The 7,641-nt window shown below is 43.5% G+C and overlaps 1 non-coding gene across 1 annotated transcript; it reads left to right on the plus strand.

The window, feature by feature from the left end:
* Window positions 1–286: 286 nt before the first annotated feature.
* On the plus strand, window positions 287–4,226 carry LOC113378949. The gene has a single exon (XR_003367289.1). It is a non-coding gene; the product is annotated as a large subunit ribosomal RNA (ribosomal RNA).
* The last annotated feature ends 3,415 nt before the right edge of the window (window positions 4,227–7,641 follow it).

A 7,641-nucleotide genomic window follows, 5' to 3' on the forward strand; every position in this document is an offset into this window, starting at 1 on the left:
GGCGAATGATGGAGTTTCGCGTATATGCGTGCTCTTAAATAATTCACTCAACGTGTGAGCCAGTCCACTTTGCAACATCGGACATTTCCGTTCGTTGACGTTCTGTGGGATTACGGCGGGTTGTGTGTCCTAGAGATTTTATATTCTTGCGACCCTCCCAATAACCTGAAACCCGAACTCTTCGAAATGCGGTTTCGTTTCGGCAAATTTGGACGATTCAAAGGATCCTCGTCGATTTTGTGTGCGCTTGCTTACTAACGTTTGCAAGCACATCATAATCATAATACGACCTCAGAGCAGATGAGATTACCCGCTGAATTTAAGCATATTACTAAGCGGTGGAAAAGAAACTAACTATGATTCCCTTAGTAGCGGCGAGCGAACAGGGAAGAGCCCAGCACTACGAGCCCAGCACTCGTAAATCCCGCGGCCGGACGCTGGGAAATGTAGTGTTAGGGAGGATCCGATTATCTCGGTGCGTTGCGGCGAGTTCAAGTCCATCTTGAATGGGGCCATTTACCCATAGAGGGTGCCAGGCCCGTAGCGACCGTTGCGCGTATCGAGAGAATCTCTCCTCAGAGTCGAGTTGCTTGAGAGTACAGCTCTAAGTGGGTGGTAAACTCCATCTAAGGCTAAATATGACCACGAGACCGATAGCGAACAAGTACCGTGAGGGAAAGTTAAAAAGAACTTTGAAGAGAGAGTTCAAGAGTACGTGGAACCGTTCAGGGGTAAACCTGAGAAACCCGAAAGATCGAAAGGAGAGATTCAATGTTATCGTTGTCTTCCCTTTAGTGGCGTGCGATTGACCGGGATTTGTCCCGCGATACGCCGTTGGTTTATGTGTCAGGCGGCGTTGGCATGCACTTCTCTCTCAGTAGGACGTCGCGACCCGTTTGGTGTCGATCTACGACCGCGGCGGTAGCCTGCCACGAATTTATTCGCGCCAGACCCCGCGTGCTCCGGCCGACTGCCAGACGGTATAAATGATATGGTATAGGGTCGCTTTTAAGCGTTCGGCCGGTTGCAAGCACGGACGGCTATTGGCCGTCGGACCTAGTCCGGCATCAAAGCCGCCTCGAGCTGTTAGCTACCGTGTTCTCGAACGGACTCTATTACCGGTCAGCGATGCTATTGCTTTGGGTACTTTCAGGACCCGTCTTGAAACACGGACCAAGGAGTCTAGCATGTGCGCGAGTCATTGGGAAATACAAAACCTAAAGGCGCAATGAACGTAAAGGTTTGCTTAAGTAAACTGAGGGATGACAGACCGCATCCACGGATGCGTGCTTGCAATCCTGAGGCGTCTCACTCTCATTGCGAGAAGAGACGCACTCAGAGCGTACACGCTAAGACCCGAAAGATGGTGAACTATGCCTGGTCAGGTCGAAGTCAGGGGAAACCCTGATGGAGGACCGTAGCGATTCTGACGTGCAAATCGATCGTCGGAACTGGGTATAGGGGCGAAAGACTAATCGAACCATCTAGTAGCTGGTTTCCCTCCGAAGTTTCCCTCAGGATAGCTGGCATTCGATGAGCGAGTCTCATCCGGTAAAGCGAATGATTAGAGGCCTTGGGGCCGAAACGACCTCAACCTATTCTCAAACTTTAAATGGGTGAGATCTCTGGCTTGCTTGAATAGTGAAGCCAGAGATTTGGATCAGAGTGCCTAGTGGGCCATTTTTGGTAAGCAGAACTGGCGCTGTGGGATGAACCAAACGCCGAGTTAAGGCGCCTAAACGACGCTAATGGGATACCATGAGAGGCGTTGGTTGCTTAAGACAGCAGGACGGTGGCCATGGAAGTTGGAATCCGCTAAGGAGTGTGTAACAACTCACATGCCGAAGCAACTAGCCCTGAAAATGGATGGCGCTGAAGCGTCGTGCCTATACTCGGCCGCCAAGGCATGAGAAACGTTCATAATAGTTCGTTTTGACGCCCTGGTGAGCAGGAAGGTCGCGGTGGTGTGCGCAGAAGGGTTTGGGCGTAAGCCTGCCTGGAGCCGCCATCGGTGCAGATCTTGGTGGTAGTAGCAAATACTCCAGCGAGGCCCTGGAGGACTGACGTGGAGAAGGGTTTCGTGTGAACAGCCGTTGCACACGAGTCAGTCGATCCTAAGCCCCAGGAGAAATCCTATGTTGATGTCGGTGTATTTTATTTTGAATAAAATTTCACACCCATCGGGCAAAACGGAATCCGGTTCCTATTCCGGAACCCGGCAGCGAAACCGTTTACAAGTCGGGCCCTCGCAAGAGAGTTCGTCGGGGTAACCCAAAATGACCTGGAGACGCCGTCGGGAAATACGGGAAGAGTTTTCTTTTCTGTAGGAGCGTTCGAGTTCCCTGGAATCCTCTAGAAGGGAGATAGGGTTTGGAACGCGAAGAGTACCGCTGTTGCGGCGGTGTCCGTATCTTCCCCTCGGACCTTGAAAATCCAGGAGAGGGCCACGGTAGGTGTCGCGCCGGTTCGTACCCATATCCGCAGCAGGTCTCCAAGGTGAAGAGCCTCTAGTCGATAGATAAATGTAGGTAAGGGAAGTCAGCAAATTGGATCCGTAACTTCGGGATAAGGATTGGCTCTGAGGATCGGGGCGTGCCGGGCTTGGTTGGGAAGCGGGCGTAGGCCGATGTGCCGGGTCTGGGCAAGGTGAAATTGTCCTTGTGACTTAGATCCGAGCTCGGTCCCGTGTCTAGGCCCCTCGCGAATCTTTCTTGCTGCGAGGTTTCTGTGCCGGCTTCGGTCAGTCAGTCGTACTCTTCGGCCGCCATTCAACGGTCAGCTCAGAACTGGCACGGACTAAGGGAATCCGACTGTCTAATTAAAACAAAGCATTGCGATGGCCCTAGCGGGTGTTGACGCAATGTGATTTCTGCCCAGTGCTCTGAATGTCAACGTGAAGAAATTCAAGTAAGCGCCGGTAAACGGCGGGAGTAACTATGACTCTCTTAACTTTGACTGGTCGAAACCAGGAAGTATCCCGACACTGGGACAGATTTAGCCAAATGCCTCGTCATCTAACTAGTGACGCGCATGAACGGATTAACGAGATTCCCACTGTCCCCATCTACTTTCTAGCGAAACCACTGCCAAGGGAACGGGCTTGGAAAAATTAGCGGGGAAAGAAGACCCTGTTGAGCTTGACTCTAGTCTGGCATTGTAAGAAGACATGAAAGGTGTAGCATAAGTGGGAGATAGTAATATCGTCGGTGAAATACCACTACTTTCATCGTTTCTTTACTTACTTGATTGGGCGGAAAACGTGCGTCAAAAACTTGCGTTTCGACTGTCACGGTTTTCTAGAGCCAAGCGCATAAGAGTGGTGTGAGCCATTGCGCCGATCGCCAACAATACTCTAGCGTGATCTGATTCGAGGAAACTGCTAGGCGGGGAATTTGACTGGGGCGCTACATCTGTCAAATAATAACGCAGGTGTCGTAAGGCCAGCTCATCGAGGACAGAAACCTGGCGTAGAGCAAAAGGGCAAATGCTGGCTTGATCCCGTTGCTCAGTGTGCACAGAGACTGCGAAAGCATGGCCTATCGATCCTTTTGGCTTGAAGAGTTTTCAGCAAGAGGTGTCAGAAAAGTTACCACAGGGATAACTGGCTTGTGGCAGCCAAGCGTTCATAGCGACGTTGTTTTTGATCCTTCAATGTCGGCTCTTCCTATCATTGCGAAGCAGAATTCGCCAAGCGTTGGATTGTTCACCCACAAATAGGTAACGTGAGCTGGGTTTAGACCGTCGTGAGACAGGTTAGTTTTACCCTACTGATGAATCGTCGTTGCGATAGTAATCCTGCTCAGTACGAGAGGAACCGCAGGTTCGGACATTTGGTTCACGCACTCGGTCGAGCGGCCGGTGGTGCGAAGCTACCATCCGTGGGATTATGCCTGAACGCCTCTAAGGCCGTATCCTTTCTAGACAAAGTAAGCAACGATATCTCTAAGAGTCTCGTGAGTCGAAAGGCTCAATACAATGTGATTTATTAGGTATTCGGCACACGCCGTTTATCGCACGAGCCATTTTAGCCGAATGAGGCGCTGGACAGGGGCGATATCCGTCCGTTATATCTGTCTTGCCTATAGCGGTCGATCATGGGTCACTAGTTCGATGTAGAGACTCGGAATCGTTTGTAAACGACTTAGGTACCTGGCGGGGTGTGTACTCGGCAGAGCAGTTACCACGCTGCGATTAGTTAAGACTCAGCCCTTGGCTTGGGGATTCGTCATGTTGGCTTGACGTCACCCCACGCTATTAGAGCATAAGCCTTAAGCCGTCGCATTGCAGCATGCCACAATCAGTAGGCTTGACAGTCGAAAACTTGTACATGCTGTACATGTGACACTTCTTCGGTATCTACCTAGCTATTTTGTACAACGTGCGTGAGTCAGCACGTAAATCAAAACTTATCGACAAATTCCAATACTAGAAATATTCATTATTTCTTTCAATAACCATAATGTCAAGAGAATAGTTATAAATATTTTGTAAGTTTACGAAATATATGTTTTTAAGAGAAACTTTTCATAATTTTTTAATATAAATATATGATATAATTCATTTAAATTCTAAATAGGGAGAATGTTTTTTGCTAAATTTCTTGGAAATGCGTACAAGTTGCTAATAAGCAAAGTACGTATAAGTTATCTATAATGCAAAATGCGTGCAAGTTGTCAATGTGTAAAATACGTGCAAGTTGTCAATTTGCAGAATGCGTGCAAGTTGTCAATTTGCAGAATACGTGTAAATTGTCAATGTGCAAAATACGTGCAAGTTGCTATTATTATTTAATTTTTGTGATATACTCTAAATAATTAGTAACTTCCAACCTATAAATATTTCGATTCTTTTATAATAAAATATTCAGTATATTTATTTCTTTTTAACAAAATATTCAGTATTATATATAATTTCAAGCTACATCTAGTAAACTTTTAAGGGACATTAGCGAGTAAGCCTAACCTAGAATCTTGCATCGAAACAGGTTAAAAACATTTTTCGGCTTTTTGAAATCAGTAACTTACGGATACTCAGACTACGTCAAGTAAACTTTAGGGGACATTAGCGAGTAAGCCTAACCTAGAATCATGCATCGAAACAGGTTAAAAACATTTTCCGGCTTTTTGAAATCAGTAACTTACGGGTACATCAGACTACATCAAGTAAACTTTTAGGGGACATAGCGAGTAAGCCTAACCTAGAATCATGCATCGAAACAGGTTAAAAACATTTTCCGTCTTTTTGAAATCAGTAACTTACGGGTACATCAGACTACATAAAGTAAACTTTTAAGGGACATTAGCGAGTAAGCCTAACCTAGAATCTTGCATCGAAACAGGTTAAAAACATTTTCCGGCTTTTTGAAATCAGTAACTTACGGATACCTCAGACTACATCAAGTAAAACTTTAGGGGACATTAGCGAGTAAGCCTAACCTAGAATCATGCATCGAAACAGGTTAAAAACATTTTCCGGCTTTTTGAAATCAGTAATTACGGGTACATCAGACTACATCAAGTAAACTTTAGGGGACATTAGGAGTAAGCCTAACCTAGAATCTTGCATCGAAACAGGTTAAAAACATTTTTCCGGCTTTTTGAATCAGTAACTACGGATACCTCAGACTACATCAATAAACTTTTAGGGGACATTAGCGAGTAAGCCAACCTAGAATCATGCATCAAAACAGGTTAAAAACATTTTCCGGCTTTGAAATCCGTTAAGTACGGGTACATCAGACTACATAAAGAAACTGTTAGGGGACATTAGCGAGTAAGCTAACCTAGAATCTTGCATCGAAACAGTTAAAAACATTTTCAGGCTTTTTGAAATCAGTAACTTACGGGTACTCAGAACTACATCAAGTAAACTTTCAGAGACATTAGCGAGGAGCCTACCTAGAATAAGCATCGAAACTGGTTAACAACATTTTTCGGCTTTTTGAGATCAGTAACTTACGGGTACATCAAACTACATCAAGTAAACTTTTAAGGGACATTAGCGAGTAAGCCTAACCTAGAATCATGCATCGAAACAGGTTAAAACATTTTCCGGTCTTTTGTAAATCGGTAAAGTACGGGGACATCAGACTACATCAAGTTAAACTTTTAGGGGACATTAGCGAGTAAGCCTAACCTAGAATCATGCATCGAAACAGGTTAAAACATTTTCCGGCTTTTTGAAATCAGGAACTTACGGTTCATCGAGTACATCAAGTAAACTTTTAGGGGACATTAGCGAGTAAGCCTAACCTAGATCTTGCATCGAAACAGGTCAAACTACTTTTGTAGAAAATATTGTTTTTGGGTTTTTTAGAATGACATATATTTATTCTATTATTTATTTACATGACATGGTTTAAATACAACATTTTTATTTCTTTAAGTTACATTTTTATTTAAAAAAAATTTCTTACATTTAGCTAATACAATTTAAATAAATTAATATCTGAAATCTTGCTTGCTTTCCAGTCGAGGATGCTTTTCACGAGATAGTAGTGTCGCTGTCATAACACCTTCGCGATTTTGCTCTAATACGCGTTTTGATACATTAGCCAGTAATTGAACATGTCTCTCAGTTCCCTGAATGTGGACCGGAATTTTAGGGTCACTCCATGGACACTCATTGCTTTGTAGATATTGTACTAGATGTTCATGAGGAATATTTAGCGTAAAGGCTGGTTCGGATATATTTGAATAATCATCCATATCTATCATATTAGTATAGTCGGTGCATTCGAAATTTATTTCGGGTGTTTTGTAATCTCTCAATTGCGTCAGGTCTTCCACATTATTACGGTAATATAAGATTTTTCTTATAGCTGAATCTCGTATTTTCTTTTTATTATCAAACAACATTGCTAATAAAATATTTTCCGAGTGAGCATAGTATGCGTTTTCTTTAGCAACATTGTTCACATTTGTCTTAAATTCGAGTATAAATATTGCGTCCAGCTAATAAATTTATAAAATAATACCTACCATACACCACAGAGTTTGTATATTTAATGTTAAAGTACATTGGAATATATACTTTCATTACGTAGTTTGCCAGAATTTTCAAATTTTTGGATGGCTTATTAGTAGTTACATATAACCGAAGTAACCTACTAGCCTTCGTGAGCCACCGGGAATGTGCTATTGGCCCTGGTTTCATGTTAGCTAAGTCTGTCATACTTCTCCAGAAGCAACTGCTTTAGCTACTTTTATTAAATAACTTGAGTCAGTTGTCGATTCAGCAGGACTTTATATCAGCCAAATTTTTAAGTGGGATTGTTTCAAAGTCTATTACCGGCTGGAAGTATATAGGAAAAATAAATTATATTGAATTTGAACATGGGTATTAAAAATGGTAAATATGTTATAACTCACCGTATATTTCGCATGTTTCAATTTGTTTGCTTAATATTCCAGTTTTTGTTCGTGGTCCAGTGGTCATGATTTTTCCAAATAGTTTAAATAAATGGCGAAGTGGAAGTTCGTTAAAGTGGAGAAGACACACAAACCAATGCAGTGGCCTGTTTTAACTGAATTTCAAATCGACGTAAAATACCATTTTTTACGCCTGTATTTGCTGTTCACCATCGCAACATATGCCTATCAAAAATCGAGAGCTATTCCTTTATCGGCAAAAACTCGTTCA

The sequence above is a fragment of the Ctenocephalides felis genome, unplaced genomic scaffold (assembly GCF_003426905.1).
Source record: "Ctenocephalides felis isolate EL2017-DRISC unplaced genomic scaffold, ASM342690v1 CF-g0.4_SCAFFOLD_01886, whole genome shotgun sequence".
Taxonomy (NCBI): Eukaryota; Metazoa; Arthropoda; class Insecta; order Siphonaptera; family Pulicidae; genus Ctenocephalides; species Ctenocephalides felis.